At 35.1% G+C, this 17,929-nt stretch overlaps 1 protein-coding gene across 1 annotated transcript in view; it reads left to right on the top strand.

The window, feature by feature from the left end:
* Nucleotides 1-17,929, top strand: part of LOC118269840 (suppressor of lurcher protein 1) — a 436,792-nt gene that overhangs the window by 103,733 nt on the left and 315,130 nt on the right. The gene's annotated exons all lie outside the window — the stretch shown is intronic.

Raw genomic sequence — 17,929 nt, 5'->3', positions numbered from 1 at the left:
TCCGACCCTACACAAGAATCTTATATTTTTAAAGTGGTTTTGCAATAGGTTGAGCTAGGAATATTTTTTGGGATGAATAAGGAACTTAAAATAAAATTATTGTTGGGGGTTAAGTAAAGAACATAATTAGGTTGAGTAAGGAAAAAATATGAGTAGGATGAGACGTCATAGGATGAAAACGGAATAACCCCTATTTTTCTCTGAGTGATTTTATTTCCTTAGAACATTTTTATTTTTCCATGAAATGTATTAACGTATTTTTTTTCGATCATTATCCACTTGTCTACTTACGCCTACTCGAAGCCAATTAACTTGAGACAAAATGGAATCATACTTTCAGATTTTTTTACTTATCTAAGAGGTTTCGCGTGCCCATTGACCTGATTTAGGGTGATTTTCCACCAGAGATGTGCTATGCTATGTTGCTGTGGATGCGTTTGGCTTCCACCAATCATATTCATTGGTACACATAGCTTAGCACTGGTGGTAACGGACTTAGCTAAGCTATGTTTTTATATGGAAAGATGTGTGCTATGGATGCGTGCTATAGATGCATGCTATCGATGGCTTCCCTACTATAGATACATTACTTACTCGAACTGCGCATCTTTCTTGTACAGCTACTTTACGGCGGCGCATCTTCATAACACATCTGACTCGCAGAACTACATAGCTTAGAATCAGAGGAAACGGTCACATAGTTTCCCAGCTTAGTTATTACATCTTCCTAGCACACACATACATAGCATATCTTTGGTGGAAAAGTACCCTTAGACTTCTTACCATATTAAAGTAGATGGACCATGTAACCATATGCGTTCCAAGGAAGGCGTTGATCTGTTGAATTTAACAAATGGCGGCCATCTTTCCACGTTGCCGCCAATTTACCAAGATGGCGCCCTGTACAGCTGTTTAGATAAAGGAGCAACTGATGCGTTCGCATCACAAGGGTTTCACTCGTTACTTACTCATGAACTGGTTGGCTTGTCCGTTGTATATGTATATCCACTTATCCAGGTATTTTTGGCCCAGTGAATATTGTTTTTTTTTTTTCGTATAGACAGAATTTTAAGTTCAAACACAAAGTCCGAGTAACTTTTCCAAATAAACATATTTTACTCTGACGACAATAGGTGTGAAAATTATTTGCGAAAACTTACAATAAGTACGGCGTCAAGGTTTGAAATTGCTCCCCTGAACGACATCTTTCAAAAAACTACCTTTGTCGTGTCCTTGACGAGTGCCCAAGAGACGGCCTCCATTCGCGCCGATTGTCCGTATATAAACCTCTTTAGTTAAAAAGTTTGTGTCAGAAAAAAATAAATACGTTCTATTTTTAAATCGAGGTAGTCAGTATGACAAGGATTATTACCGATATCTGATCTTGTTAGTGTCCATGTCAAACTCAGTAGTGGATCAGATCATATCTCGGATTGAAGTTTTTTTTTCCGTCGTTAAAATTTGTTCGTTAATATTTTTGGAGTTATTATTGTCAAAGATTCTTTCATGATCGGTTTAAGTTTGAGTCTTTAATTGACAGATTTTATTGAAAAGCTATCTCTTGTTTTATCTCTTGAATCTTGAATATATAAGAAACAAAGCAGAAATAAATTCTTTTCCCTTTGAAATTTAAAAATACCTTTTCACCTCGATTTGCCGCATTATTTATGATTCTTCTTAGGGTTTGTTGTCGAAACCACGTGTATCATCCATCTAGCAAGTAAGCAGACGTATATTAAAGTACCAAGAACTGCTTTAATAATAAGAAACTACCGTACCTGTAGTATTTATTTGACTTAGAAGCACGTAGTTTATTATACAAATATAATATTACTATCAACAATTTTATTGCTCTTGACAAATTTTGTTCATTTATTCTCTGCTTACTTGTTTATAAATCCCATTTGTCTCAGCTCGGGTCCAAGCAAAGGCAATTTTGTTCAACAAAAAACTTGAAAATATATTCAGTCAAATCATGTTAAAACTTCGCTTGTTTCTACTGTCTGCGAGTAGGTGTAGTACAAAGCTTTTGATGCAATTTTAACATGAACACGCTTTACAAAATTATTTATACTGGCGTAACCTAGTTTGTGTCTAGTTTGTTTAAAAAACTTTAGCCTACGAGTATTCGTAGTGTGATGAAAATAAGCAAATTGGTGTTATGAGCGCTGTTTGCTCGGTGAAAAATTCCTTTTCGTAGGTGCTCCGTCACAGTACTTGAGTTGAATAAGTTTTATGCAATTTGTTAGTTGTTCTGTTCTGTTAGCAGTTTTTTGTGCATTGCGAGTTGTTTGGAAATGTTGTTTGATGTGATATTCTAGAATTATGTGGACTTGTGAATAATACTTCAACGTGAGCATTTCGTTTTATTGAATAAGGATAATATATTAAAGTAAATAGTAGTAGTAGTAGTACGGAGTCTTTTTTTTTTTTTTTTTTTTTGAGGGTGGAAAATCATCCAATGACTTCTCCCGCCTTGGGCGAGGCGAGAGGGAGTGTCAGACTCTTACTGACTAAAAACCACCCCGTTCCTACTCCTGCCCGTCGAGCCGGAGCCCCGGTAAACCCGCTAGGTAGTCCGCAGCTCCGGATTAGGCATCAGCCCTACTGGGCCCCATCTGTGGTGGTCTGATGGCTCTTTGAGGCGCGCGCAGAACGCGACGCGCCGCACGCACGGGTCTGGTTCTGGTCGGGCGGCGAGCTACCCTTGCTCACCGTCCGCAGACCCGCACTTACGGTGGCCGGAGATCGTCGCGCGATCCCCGACGCCCGGAGTGTCTCTCGCGACGGCTGGGGCGTGAGGAGGTTCGTTCTCTCACGCGCCCCGCCTCCTCCTTAGCTAGCATGACTGCTTCGCAGAAGGAGGAGACGGCATCCCAGTCCCCCTCGCTCCGCACCATGGCTTGTATCAGTGCTGGACGCGAGAGGGCGCCGTCGCCGACCACATCCCTGAGGACACGGCGGTGCTCAGCCCACGCAGGGCAGACCGCAAGCGTATGTTCCACCGTGTCCTCCGGGCGGTCTTCGCAGTGATGACACCCGGGCGTTTCCTCCCGCCCAATCAGAAACAGGAACCTACCGAAGCTTCCATGTCCGGTAAGCACCTGCGTCAGGCGGTAGGTGAGGACGCCGTGGCGCCTCTCTAGCCACTCCTCAAAGAGGGGACTTACCGCTGCAATGACAGCGAGCCCAGCCCTTGGTTGCGACAGTCGCTGCTGCCATTCCGCCATGAGATCGCGCCGGAGCTCATCCCGCCACGCATTAATCTGGCGCGGCAGTGGAGTTTCGCCCCGGCGACGCGCGTCGGCGCGCAAACTAAAGACGCGCGCGAGCACCTTCGCCTCCAAATCCCACGGCGGGAGTCCGGCAAGGAGGTTGGCCGCCTCTCCGGAGATCGTGCGATATCCGCGGATCACTCGAATGGCCATGACCCTCTGGGACGTGAGCAGCGCCCGAGCTGGCCGCCGCATCAGGTTCGGCGCCCACACAGGGGCTCCGTAGAGGGCCATGGACCGCACGATCCCCGCGTACAACCTCCGGCAGGAGGCATTTGGCCCCCGAGGTTGGGCAGGAGCCGCTTAAGCGCAGCCCCCGTCCGTTCCAACTTAGGAGCCAAACGTCGGAAATGCTCCACGAAGTTCCATCGACTGTCGAGGACGAGTCCTAGGTACTTCATCGTCGTCTCGACGCCGATGGTAACCCCTCCCGCCGTTATTTGGGACCCATCCGGAGGTGGCGCGTTTCCGCGGCCATGAAAACACATGGCCTCGGACTTGTGGAGCGCCACCTCGAGTCCCAATTGCCGGATCCTTGCAACGACCGTCGCAACCGCTCTCGCCATTAAATTGGCCGCCGCCTGGTGCGACCTCCCGTGCGCTAGCACCAGCGTGTCGTCGGCGTCTGTAGTAGTACTTAAAAAAAGAGTCTGGAATTGTGTTCAGTATATGGCAATAGGCTCATCCCCTATTCCATGGAACTTATAACACAAAGTTGAAAAGTGGGTTTACTTTGTATAGCGGCATGCATAAACATTATTATTATTGCAAAGTTTTTAGCTGTATCAAAGTTATAGCTCCCAATATTGTTCCTTAATACATGAGTAATACAATGAAAACACGTCTAATTAGCAATAATCGTCTATTTTCCTTCAAGAAAACAAAAGCATATATTATTTCACTCCATATATTTCCGTGAAGTTTCATCTCAATCATGTCGAAGATTGACGCGTTCGTCTCCAGTGTATCGTGACCATTATTCGTAACGTTAGATACATTCATTTCCTCAGGGACACGTATGCTAATACTGTCATGATTAATTAATCTTAGTAACCTTGCATCGAATTGAATATTTATTTGTTTAAAACCGCATCTTGTTTGCTATGTATGGTAAGGAGTTTGTTGAAGGAATTTTGTATGTTTGAATTTGGTGTGTGTGTGATTTTAAATGATTTTGTTTTTTAGGGTTCTGTAGCCAAATGGCAAAAAACGGAACCCTTATAGATTCGTCATGTCTGTATGTCTGTCTGTCTGTCTGTCCGTCCGTCCGTCCGTCCGTATGTCACAGCCATTTATTTCCGAAACTGTTGGGCCTACATAGTTGAAACTTTGTAAGATGATGTATTTCGGTAACCGCTATTAGAATTTTGAATAAAAATTAATAAATTTAAAAATTAAACTCCATACATGGAACTGATTAAAAAAAAATTTTTTTTCAGCTTACATATCCGTGATGGGTGTCTATAGATAGGTCTTTAAAAAAGACATTAAGGTTTCTAAAACCACTTTTCGTCAAAATCAATCGTTTGAAAGTTAGACGCTTCCAAAGTGGCAAAATGTGTGTCCCCCCCCTCTAACTTTTAAAATAAGAGAGTGAGAAAACTGAAAAAAAAATATGCTGTAGATTTCAATGGAAACTAACAACGAAAATTGGTTTGAACGAGATATCATTATTAGTTTTTAAGAATAAAACATTTACAAAAACCGCAAATATAACCTTGTCGTTCATACAAACACTATGTAAAACCAAGTTATTTTACAACTTTTATATTATGTCATCTACTTGCTGTTACGGAACCCTTCATGAGTGAGTCCGACTCGCACTTGGCCGGTTTTTTTATCATAGTTCCATAATTTGCCTTTGTGAAATAGAAAACACATTGTGTCTTTTTTCAATGTGTTTAGTATGTATCTTAAACTAGCTTAGCGTCTGTGTTCCGGTGGAATAAAAAGTAGCCTATGTATTATTCCAGACCCATATCTACCCTTGTTCCAAATATTATTCCGATCCCTTCTGCTGTTTCGACGTGAAAGTGTATCAAACATCCATACTCGCAAACTGTAGTATTTATAATATTAGTAGGAAACTACGTAATATGTATAGCATATTATAATAATATGTATAGAATCTTATAGACATAACTGTATATAATTTAGTTAACCATTCTCCTTTAAATAAGTTGCATATCTTACCTGGCTCATTCGAAAGATTAAACTTCGAAGAGAAAATAATGTATTGTGTCTTATTTTCACTCATTCTCGCTGTACCTCTCACTTTCTTTAAAACCTACGCCGCGACGTGCATTTTCTCTCACTGTAAACTAACGAAACCGATGTGTGCATATCCTACGACCAAAACCACTATTTCAATCTTAGAATAAACATTACATCCAAACTAAAGGCTCGCAAATTCTAGGGTTACATTCAGAGACTAAGTTTCACTAATTATGTACTAACTAAAACGTCTGAGCTTCGTCTTGTAAATAATTACAAGATAGTACTATAGCGGCATTCCTAAGCCGGCTTTGGTACAGATAATACGCAATGGAATTTGATATATTCTTCGACCTTAATTTGATATTAGGATCTCAGTTTATTTTCTCGTAGAGGCTGATATTGAGGTTATATTGTGAATTTTATACATACATTTTTGGAGATTATCATAGGTATATAAAATTTCCATGTCACAATGTCAGTAACTGTACTCCTCCAAAACGGCTTTACAGATTTTTACCAAATTTTATATGCGTATTCATTAGGTCTGAGAATCGGCTACTATCTATTTTCCATACGTATAAGTGATATGGGTTGTTAATCCTTAATTTTTTTTTGATAATCATTTTATAAGGCAAAGCAACATTTGCAGGGTCAGCTAGCATTATAATATAACGTGTAGAATTGCGAATAACTATAATAACATTTTGATAAGCGTACAATTGCTTCATCATCATCATCATCATCAGCCGAGAGACGTCCACTGCTGAACAAAGGCCTCCCCTTGGTCCTCCACCCACAATTGCTTACCTATTTATAAAACTATCGAAATGTACTTGAGTTCATGTATGAGTATATTTTTGTAATAGTTACACTTTTCTCAAATATCTAATTTTTGTTTGTTGAGCTTTTCTTTGCAAATTATTCATTGTCTATCTTACAATTTGTCTAATATTTTATCATACTTTTAATATTAGCAAACCTCACCTATACATTTCATAACCACGGCTCATATTAAAGGCATGTGGTGGTAGCTATAGATAATTATTTGCCAATTAAGATTAATTTACATTTCTGACGTCATTGCAGGTGAATGTGCTGAAACATTAATAATTTGTGATAATAATGGTTTTAGATATTGTAAGGTAAAGCAATTTTGACACGTGGCAAGGTCTATTGTTTATAATGTATTCAGGATACGGGAAGGTGAAGACTAATTACGTAATTACTAATTAGAAAATGTGGCTTGGGATGATATTACATCGCTGTAAAAGTTAATATCATGACATGTATGAAATCTCATCTTTGATGTCAAACTTTTTACCTGTATAAGTGAGTAATTGTTTATCTCCAATACATGAATTACTAAAATATAAATATTTATTTCATGACGGAAATATCACAATGGTTATCTCTGCAGTTAATAAGAATACTTGATCAAGTGCGACTGCCGGACAAAGGTTCTCGGGTATTTTTCCTAAATTTGAAAATTTCTCAGTAGTAGCACGGAGTCCGGAATAGTGCCCAATATATGGCAATAAGCTCCCACTAATGGATGGGACTTATAACACAAAAGTTGGTGTATAGTATAGTGGCATTACGTGCCGCAATGTGCATCTCTACCTTAACCTACAGGGATAAAAGACGTTACTGACTGACTTTTTTTATTTTCTTTTCCAATTTTATGAAAGCAAGCTGCACGCTTGTTCTTTTCAAATTTGTAAACTATTGAACTCAAAATACTAATAAAATATTTGCTATTAAATAAAATGGTCATACACATATAACACCTTCATACCTATATGTTTAGTCTTACGTAAATCCACTGCAGCGAGTTCCACAAAAACTGCCCCCAAGACATTAACGGGTCTCTCAAAAGTTTAATAAAGCTTCTCTATTAAATCCCTCATTTAACTTCGTCCGACATAAGTCTCAGGATTAATGGGCAGACATTGTCAGTAGTATTAATACTCTTGGCGTTTTTAATCACTAAGAGTTTGCATTTGTCTTTAATTAAAATAATACTTATTATCCTTTTTATCTTTTTGAAGTATGACAATAAGTATTGGTAATAATTGGCATTAAGTCAATGTATAAAAGTCAATATACAATTGCTTCAATGACGTTAAGTGTAAAGTAAAATAAAAATAATAAGATGAATAACTCAGTTTACTATAAAAGTTTACTATCACAATATTCATCGAAGGATTATTGAATTATCGATTTCAAAATTCTACATAAATACATAACCTCACACCTGTCTCCCATGGAGGCAGACAGAGACAATAGAACGCCAATTGCTACGAATCTTATGTACCTCTTTCGCTTTTTAAACAATCATCAGTATTTTTATTCAATAATTGTAAGTAGTAGATTTAGTAGCTAATAGCTGGTGATAAGTAAATGCAATACACTATGTGTAAATTAGAACCAGTCTCTTCTTCAGCTTTCTAGTAATAGAAGCTAACGCTTAAAAAGGCACTACTATCATGAGTTTGATTTGTAAATTGACTTGATTTTTTTATAAACGCTTTAATTTACTAAATGGCCCTACTACTGGTATATCTTTTTTATTCGACTCAATCGAGTGAAAACTGAGAAGGGTTAGCTCAGATTAGACAGAAGTCATCCACAGAAATTAGAAGTTAACAATCTTGTAAAACAAACAGTAGAACTTGATAAAAAGTCGCTAAAGCTAGTCATAAAAGATCATTTTTAATTAATTATTTTGTAATTGGTTTACTCACTTTACTGTTTGACGAGGAACTGGACTAGTTTCAAGCCATGCTAGACACACGACGCGGCGATTGTTACTACTCTACCCGCTGCTACTCTCGTTGCTAATCGCCGCGCCTTATAATAATATCGCGGAATGCTGCTCATGAATATGAGCCTCTAGCATGGCTTGAAACTAGTCGAGTTCCTCGTCAAACAGTTACTTGAGTAAGCCAATAACACAATAATTAATAAAGTATTTCTCACGAAAGTTATAATAAAAAGTCAATTTTAATATTGAACCAGTACTTATCGACTCACAATATATATCAAAGTCTCATTCTTTGGTAACAAAACCATGTTCTGACATGTTAATTTCTGTTTCTGTTAGGTATGTATTAAGTTTAACCAGAATGTAAACATGTTTAGCCTCGGGCATTTAATTTCTTCTACATTAAACTTTGTTCTTGTTTAGCTATTTACATATTTTATGAACAAAACTTGATACTTTATTAAAACAAATGAATAACAAGTTCTGTTTGCCTTTTTTGATCTCATTACGCACATTTGAGGGAGTTTTCAGAAATTATAAATTATTTAATAATACTTTTTTTAATATAAAACATATTTATTTACATAGAAGTACCATGCTGCATGCATGCACGCAACGATTGGGCCGGCTCGACTGGAGTGATACTATCAATGGTATTTATATGTCTCATTGTCTTATAATATTTCTTTAAAATGTTTATAAAAATGATTATTTTTGACCTTTTTACCGTCTCCAGAGAAGGAGAAGTTTCTAATTTCGTCATATTTTTGTTACTCATCATGCAAGCATTGTTGACCTACGTAAAAGTAATATTTTTTAATTAAAACACGAAAGTTCTGTGATTATGTAACTCATTAATTAAAAAATACTTTTTTGAGCGTGTTTAAGGGAATACACATATTCCCACTAATTATAATTTTAATTATCTTATTATTTTGTTTTGGTATTTATGTAGGAGGTAACTTAGGTATTTAGGTATATATTTTTGCTAAAAATAGTATGTTATTTAGTTACATGACTGCTCATTAGTATATGTTTATCAAAATTCCTATTAATGTTGTTACTTTTTTAGGTATAATAATTATTTATTTCTTTATAAATAAATAGACACAACAAAACATTTTTTTATTTGACTTTCTCAGTATAACTATATCAGAAACGCAGAAGAGAAAAGCGGATGAGACTTGTTTTGTCTTTTTATTATAGTATCATCCATAAGACGGCTTTTAGTTAAGCGTTATTGAATCAAATGGATGAAAAAAGAAATCAAAGACAAATTTTTAATACTGTTGCTAACACCTCGAAACAAACATAAACACAACATCTCAAAATATCAAGTTACGACACAAGGAAACCTGCCGAGTTTACGCATTAATACGAAAAGTGTCCATACCCAACTGTTACCCGAAACTTCGTATTTTGTTCTCCGATTTCCGAAATTGAAATCCATTTAAGTCATGGACGGTTCCTCGTATGCCACTTGTTTGGATCTGTATCTGTTAGAGTTTTCCTTTTAGCTAACATTTTCGAGTGGAAATTTTGGCAATACCCACACGTTTTATGGATACTGGTATAATCCAATATTGCTTGTGTAAAAGACAAATGTGTCTCTTTTTTATTAGCATCGCGCTACGCAATTTCGGGTCTTCGTTATTGTTAGTCAATCAATGAAGATTGATTTGATTTGAAACTGTTTTTTGTTTATTTTGTGATGAGATAAGATGGATGCTTCTGTCTAAAAGTGGGGACAAAATAGACAAATATCTATTTTCGGTAATACGTTTTGAAGTAAAAATATTTGAGTCGGGTTCTAATTTTACTTGTATTCTGATTGGCAGCTCAATTTCAATTGACACTCTTTATTAGAAACAATCTGTTGTTTATTTTAAATTAAATGAAGTATAATAATAAAACCTATTAAAAGTTTGTAACAATAAAACACCAATCAAATGACAAAATCATTAAAATTAAAGTCACATTTGTTAAAATCCGATAAATCGGTATATTCAACGAGATTCCACATACAATATCAAAATCGAATGGAAAGAATCGGAATCGAATTTGTTTTTCTCTTCGCTCTGAATTCAATTTGTGTCTAGACCGATTGAATTTATCTAGGATAATTCTTAGTCCCAAAGCCGTTCGCACTTAACAGTAATAGTTTGTTGTAGTAAAACTGGGAAATAAAATTTGAACTGAAGTGAAAAAAGTTTTCTCGTGGAACGTTGGGTTGGTTTGTACTTATTACTTAACTTTTTACATGGTCCTAAAAGAAGAGTGTGAAAGGAATTTTGAGTTCGCGTAGTGAGTGAGTGAGTCTGAGTAATGTTGCATTTCAATCAGTCTGATTTTATTGATCTATACATATAATAAAATCGTGGAAAAGTGCTGTCTGTACATTGAAAATAAAAATTAAAAAAATAGCAGGGGTTATTGTTATGTCGATGTCGAACCCAAAAATGTAATTAACTTTTTTTTTGTCTGTTTGTCTGTTTGTCTGTTTGTCTGTTCGTCTGTGCGCGCTAATCTCAGAAACGGCTGATCCGAGTTGGATGCGGTTTTCACGAATATATTGTGGGATGCTTAAATTTACATTTAGTGTTTGTTTCATGTCAATCGGTTCATAAATAAAAAAGTTATGTCAAATTAAAGAATCACGTCAAACATTCTATGCTTATACCATTAATCTCCGCAACTATTTGACGGATTTGGTTGAAATTTGGTACAGATATAGTTTAGAACTTTAGAAAGGACATAGATATATTTTTATTTCAAAACTCAAAAAATAAAAATAAGAAATAAATTATTTATAAATAATTCTATGTCGATCGTTACACGACTTCGGTTCATGTTATTGTTTTAATTCATCGAAAAAAGTAAATAAATAGTAAAAAGGTATGAAAAAAATAATATCAATATAATAAAACATTTAGTACAAAGAAAATGCTCTAACGGAGTATAGATAATTCTATGTCGATCGTTACACGACTTCGGTTCATGTTATTGTTTTAATTCATCGAAAAAAAGTAAATAAATAGTAAAAAGGTATGAAAAAAATAATATCAATATAATTAAACTTTTAGTACAAAGAAAATGCCCGAACGGAGTATAAATAAATAATCCAAGTTGTCTTTATCCTCGATAGATGGCGTTGGGATCGAAATAGATCGCGCTATGGTTTCGTTACATTCATTTGGTTGGGTATCGGCCGAGCGCTTCGGTACTATCGTAGAAAAAGTGTATTTATCAGTCGTATGATTATTTGTCTGTAGTGGTCCTGCTGTTTCGTATATTCTAAATTGGTTTCGTTGTATTTGTCAATTAATAAGTTTATTTGTTGGGTTTTCCTGGTTTTTTGGTTAAACTATTTAACGTAGGTTTAGTTTGATATCGATTATTAGTAGTTACTGTAGTTAGTTTTTTTAATAAAATTGTTAGTCTAATTTATAAATTAATTAGATTAGATTTAAGTCGTTTCTTTTAAATTATTTAGTTTAAGCTTGGTTATTATAGCATAGAGGATAGGTTGTAATATAGTTTCTTTTTTAATTGTTATAAATTCGTAATTCGTAGCTTTCTTTAGTTTTAAGTTAGTTTAAGTCCGTTTTTAAACTATTTTTTCAATGCCCTAAGTGAGTATACATCTATTAAATTCAAACGCAGAGCTCATTATGTTGATTTTTGAAGAGTTCCCTGGAATATCTTCCACATCTCATTTTTGAAGAGATCCCGCGAGATCGGGAACTATGTGGTTAAAACCAAAAATTTGCCGGAAGTCACTATTCCACGCGAACGAAGTCGCGGGCAAAAGCTAGTAGTGAATAAATAAATGTAAATACATAGTTTAGGTACCAATTGTAAAGTTTATGTATAATATTTTTTTATAATGTGTTTAAAACGATACTGTTGTAGTCTAAAAGTGCTTTGGGACTGTTTGTTGTAGATAGATTTTCAGTATATATGGATAGCTATATCCATAGTAAAAAAAAAAACATTTAAAAACGCAATTTTTTGTAGAATAAGTAAGTACTCTCGTTCAATAAACCACTCCGGGAAGTTAAACGAGTATGCAAAATGCGGAAATGATAAGTTTAATTGGAAAAGTACTACAAAAAGCCCATGCCGTTCTGTGTACCATGTTAAATGGTATTTCAAAATAAATTGAATGAAATGAGTGAATAAGTTGCTTATGGGCAGACGTGCTCTATTGTAGGCTACATTATTCATTACCACCAGGCAGGATAGTGGCCAAAAATCGACCCATCAAAATTAAACAATTATAAGAAAATAAAATTCTTTCCACCTGAGACGAAAATTTTGGAATCTTCATTTTTCTTGAACAATGCAACGTGCATTTTCAAAATATAAATAACAACTGAGATATACAGAGAAAGAATAAGTATGAAGTTTAAATTTTAGTTCCTAAAACAAAATTCTAATGTAGCCATGAAGTTTCTCGCCGTAGCCCAAAACACTTCTAAAAAGCATAAACTTTAACCGAATTTTAGTTTTTAAATAAAATAAAACTAAAATTTTAGACGGCATCTGTGCCGGGCTGAATTTTAAGCGTACGGCCGCGGCCGTGGTGCATCCTAGAAGTTTGTTTAGAACTACCACGATGCAGGAAAAACGGACAAGATAAAATATTACCACAAGCGAATGTTTTATGCTTTTTACGGCAACTGGTTTGTTTCTCTGTTTCTTTCAATATTCACGCGACTGCCCGAGCAACGTTCGACGGTGAAACGCAACGTGTATTGTATCATGTTCTCGTTTTGTTGCACGTCTTGTTTTGTGTTGCATCGGATTACCCTCGTTTGTTGATGTTGTTCGGCTTAATGCTGTTATGTGGGAATTTTTCGATGTTTTTCGTATTCTGAACAAACTGATGTATCACTAGTACATTAATAACACCGATATTTGTGGTTTAATAAGTTTTTTCAAACCGACAATGGATTTAATGTCTATTCATGGGTATGTTTCAATATATATACTTTGCTTAGCTATTGTCACTGTTTATTTAACGAAGGAATAGGATTAGAAGCAGTGACACATTGTACCTAATTAGGACTGGACGTCTTACTGAATGTTACATTGGTCCCAATCTCAGGCTCGAGACTCTTATCGGAATATCGAAATAAAACATCTCAATTATACCAACTTTCCTAAAATAGAACAAAATTTACAAAAACAACTGTAAATACATTGAGTAATTAATAGAAAGTACCTTCATTAGTTGCTGTTCAATTTATCCCACATCAATTTGTGGTATCCGGATATTTTGATATATAATTAATAATACATGGCGCAATATAATAATGTGGTTACGCGGTTTTAATAGTTTACTGACTTGCCATAATTTGGTTGGTTTATCTTTTAGCTAATATCAGCGTTTAAAGGGTACATCAAAATGGTTTATGTTAAACAAATAAGATCGAAATTGTTAGTATTTTATCATGAAACTGAATTATTATCTACTATAAATAGTAAACATAGGTTTAAAGCATTATTGAGTAACACACGATTTTTTTTTGCTTTTTGGCTTCTATATCACGTAGGATAAACAAATTGGGCGGTGGTACATATCAATTGCATTAGGGATTTAAACTTGAAGAAAAAACATCAGTTTATCATTTGATTTATTTAAACGAAACTCCGAATACACAAACAAGTAAATCCAAGTTTATGATTTACTTCATCACGTAGACTGAACTCCTTAGCTGTTTCATCTCAATTTACTGTAATAACGGGCATTAAGGCCTGACGGCACGAGGACAAGCGTCCATCAATAATTCAACCCCCCAACCGCCCCACCTGGCAATATAAATGAGAAAAAGATTAATGTGAACTGTTGGTACCAATAAATCATGAGATCTTTATACCCCTTACCTTATAAACGACGCTTAGAAAGGACTCAGTACCTACAGTATGTTGTGTAAACGGTAAATTTGTTAGGAGGTATTTTAAGTATTTTTTCGAAATAAATTGACTGAAATCTTAACGTAACTTCAGCATTATGTCGTTGACTTTTATTGTTGCTTACTTGTTGACGCTTTCTACTACGTCTGTTATACTATGATGTTCATGATTAGTGAATAGCCATGACTATAAATGGTTTTACCGAAACTCCTGCTTGTAGAGCAGGTAAGAACGAAGTGGTTTAGTCAGTAAGAGTCTAACATTCCCTCACGCCTCGCCCAAGATGGAAGAAGTCATTAGATGATGTTCTCATATCATACATATTTCTCTTGAATAACTCCATCTATTAAATAAAACATTAAAATCTGTTTACGTAATTTAGAAGCGATTTATTTTGATGTAGCGAAAACAACTATCGAATTCAATACGGTACATAACAACACGTGTTTTTAAAAAACTCAACCTGTATACAAGCCCAATAAATCTTGATTTTGCGCAGTGTCCATAATTTTGTCGGTGGACAATATTTTTTGTTTTACTGAAACAATCTATGGATGGTCGTGAAAGACGATAACGTGGGTAAAGGGTCCTACAAGTATTGCTGAACCGACGATTTACAACTACATTTAGATTTTATTTAGGGGTCTTTTATATATTTTTATACGTGTTGTATATTTCAGTCTCTTATAAAATGTGGAAAAGATCCAACGATATTTTGGGTTTGTTTAAGCTCGATTACTGAATATCTGTTTGATCCTTCGTGGGAATTCAAAATTCAGACTTTATTATGTAATAAAGTTAATCAGTGAAATTAAATAACCATGTGGTTATAGTAATAAAATTTGAATAGTTGCTATAATGTTCTCTGCCCCCTTTGAGTATCAGATTTTTAATTACTGAATGTACTTAAAATCACAGTAAATAATATACAAACAAATACTAAATAACATGAAAACGAAATACTTCGATACATCTCAAAGCAATACGAAATTAATTCAAAATTAAAAAAAAAATAGCTTTAATGAAGCGAACCCCACGCAAATGTAAACACAGTTTCCTCCATTTCTCTATAACGTTTAAAACATTAACCGTTGGCAAACCGAAAGGGAGTTATCAAAGTGCGAGATAGCAATTAAGAGTATAAATAATTTCTACGTCGAGCAAGTCAAAGGATGATGTTGCCAATTACAGCAATTATCGTTTGTTTGCATACCCATGTAAAATCGTGTTGGTTTTCCTTAAAGGGATTCGTGGAAGGATTCAAATATATCTCTATTCGAATCTGTTCCGTGTGTTTTTTATTGTATTGATTTCTCAATGAATAGATTATCAATAATGCCGGTATTTTTTGGTGAAGTTTCTCTCCAAGAGGCCTTTTTTCAAGTGAAGATAATGATGAGCTCAGTTTTAACGAGTGTTTAAGCAAATAATCAGTTTACTTAAGTAAATGCAGATTATTATGAATCTAGAATCCTGTACTACTAGTGCTATTAATTCATATAAGCTTCATTTTAAAATGTGTTTTAAAGTTGGTTCTTTTTGGATGATCAGAACTTTTAGTGACAACATATTCAATCGAAACAGCTATCTTTGATTTCGAGATTATAAATCAGTCTTCAGTAAACGCATATCTTTAAATTCTTTCAAATATTTGTGGCAAGATCTTTTCAAACTAACTTTTTATACATCAATAAATTAAAGACTTAAGTGTTTCTAAATTTATTTGCTAAAATACACCATTTGTCACGTAGATAATATACGAGTAGTATTTACTGAGTCTTAATTGTTCACATTTATAGCTTGTCTTTCGAATGACAAAAAGTTCAAACGACGTTGTTTGTTAGTTTGTGTTTAAGATGTCTTGAAGAGACATTCATTGACCTTATTTGTTCTTTGGCAAGGTCATTTGGTACTGATTAGTGATTACCTATTGGTGTTCGGCTGTCCGTTTTTCCTACCTTAGCAAAATAAGATTTAAATATCTTGAATATAGGAATAATCGACTTTGTACCTACGTAGAAAAAGAACCTAAAAGAAGGCAATACTTACAAATTAATACATTTTAGCAAAATAACTTTGTATGGTTGTGTAGATAATCTTGATCATATCCTAGTACCAACAAAAACATACACATTTAAGTGAGCGAAAACATTCAGCCCTTTTCTATCATAAAATACTTTACACCTCAGAATAAGGTGATAAAAATTGCTTTATAAAGTAGAAAACACACCTGCGAAATAGCAAAAGTTCCACCTCAAAATAAAGCTAGGTATACAAAATTGGTGTACCGCATAAATCCCGCTACAGCGGCGACGTGGGGTAATTCGTGTGTCGAACTGAGGACAACCCAGATTTGTACGAGTATGTGCTCCTACTGTTCTATAATAACTGTGTGCACTAAGCTTTATACGTTGATTAATTTTGACCAACATTTTTGTGGTAAGTGTGCGGTTTCTATGTATGTATACGTATTTGAAGTATACGTGATATCAGTCTTTAATACAACAGTCCGAAATTGTAAAACTTTATACATATTCATTTGCTTTCTTCAGAGATCAAGCTATGAAATTAATTTCATGCCAATCAGCTCTACTTGTAACTATGACGTCATACTAAGTACAGAACACATTAACATAACAGAAACTTTCAGAATATTTTCCTAATCTGTTAACACAATATCGTGATGAAAATTACTGTGAAAAACACACGAATAGTAATCCTATATCACGTGACCATTGATATTATAATAAGCCTGTCGTGTTCCGTTTTAATTACTCATAAGTGAAAAATATTACATTGCAAACTGACGTTGATATAGCACCCTATTTTTATAAACAGGGGGTTGCACATAAATCCAATTACAAATTTGTAAAGTTTTTAATAAAAAAGCAAATAACATTAAAAAGTAGAAAGAAAAATGGCTTGTAAGGTACACGGTTCCATTACACTTTCTTAGAATTGCAGGCGGTATTTTATGTTGTAACAAACAAAAAAATACACAAAACAAAATACACAGTTAATCAGTGAAATTAAATATTAAACTGCGGAGGAAGCTCATAAAATACTTGCAGCATTATTTATAAAAGACCAGAGGTGTATCCAAGACCGGTTTTGCGGGTACAAACACAATTTTTCATTTTGCTCTGGCTGCCAGGACAAAGAGGAATTTTAATGCAATTTAGTAGTCGCATTGTACCTCGGAGTTGTTGGCATTTTATAGCACACGGCTTGCGAAAGGTGTCACAAGAAAAATGGACCTAAAAAAATAATTATTCACGTACGTCAGCGATATTATAAGTACGCCTTGCATTTTTAAAAAGGGTTAAGAGAACAGGCGTATGAGTGGGACTGGAATTTTTCCCACTCATGAAATATTTGTATCGAAAAGTCGAGAGAAGCGTGGTGGTTATGGGATGAACACATTTTAGATGTATTTCTGGAAGTTTTTGTGTCGTGTTAGAAATGTAAAAAAGCAGGTCAAGCTAAATAAAACTGTTTAAAAATATAAAAACACACTTGTATATTTAAAACTATGACTCATCAACAGCCTATAAGTGGCCACTGCTGACCAAAGGCCTCTTCTCAAACAGCGCGATTGCATGTGAATTTAGGATTTCAAACTTATAGTTAGAAAATAATAAGCATTTCCTTTACCGTTTGTCAGTGGTATTTAAGTAATCTTGTAGAAAGTCACATTGTCACTTGCCGTTCGTAGGTTTCGATCGCACCGTCATACAAGAGAAAAGGGCGTCTT

Source organism: Spodoptera frugiperda, chromosome 30, assembly GCF_023101765.2.
Source record: "Spodoptera frugiperda isolate SF20-4 chromosome 30, AGI-APGP_CSIRO_Sfru_2.0, whole genome shotgun sequence".
Classification (NCBI taxonomy): Eukaryota; Metazoa; Arthropoda; class Insecta; order Lepidoptera; family Noctuidae; genus Spodoptera; species Spodoptera frugiperda.
This window is presented reverse-complemented; position numbering and strand designations above follow the sequence as displayed.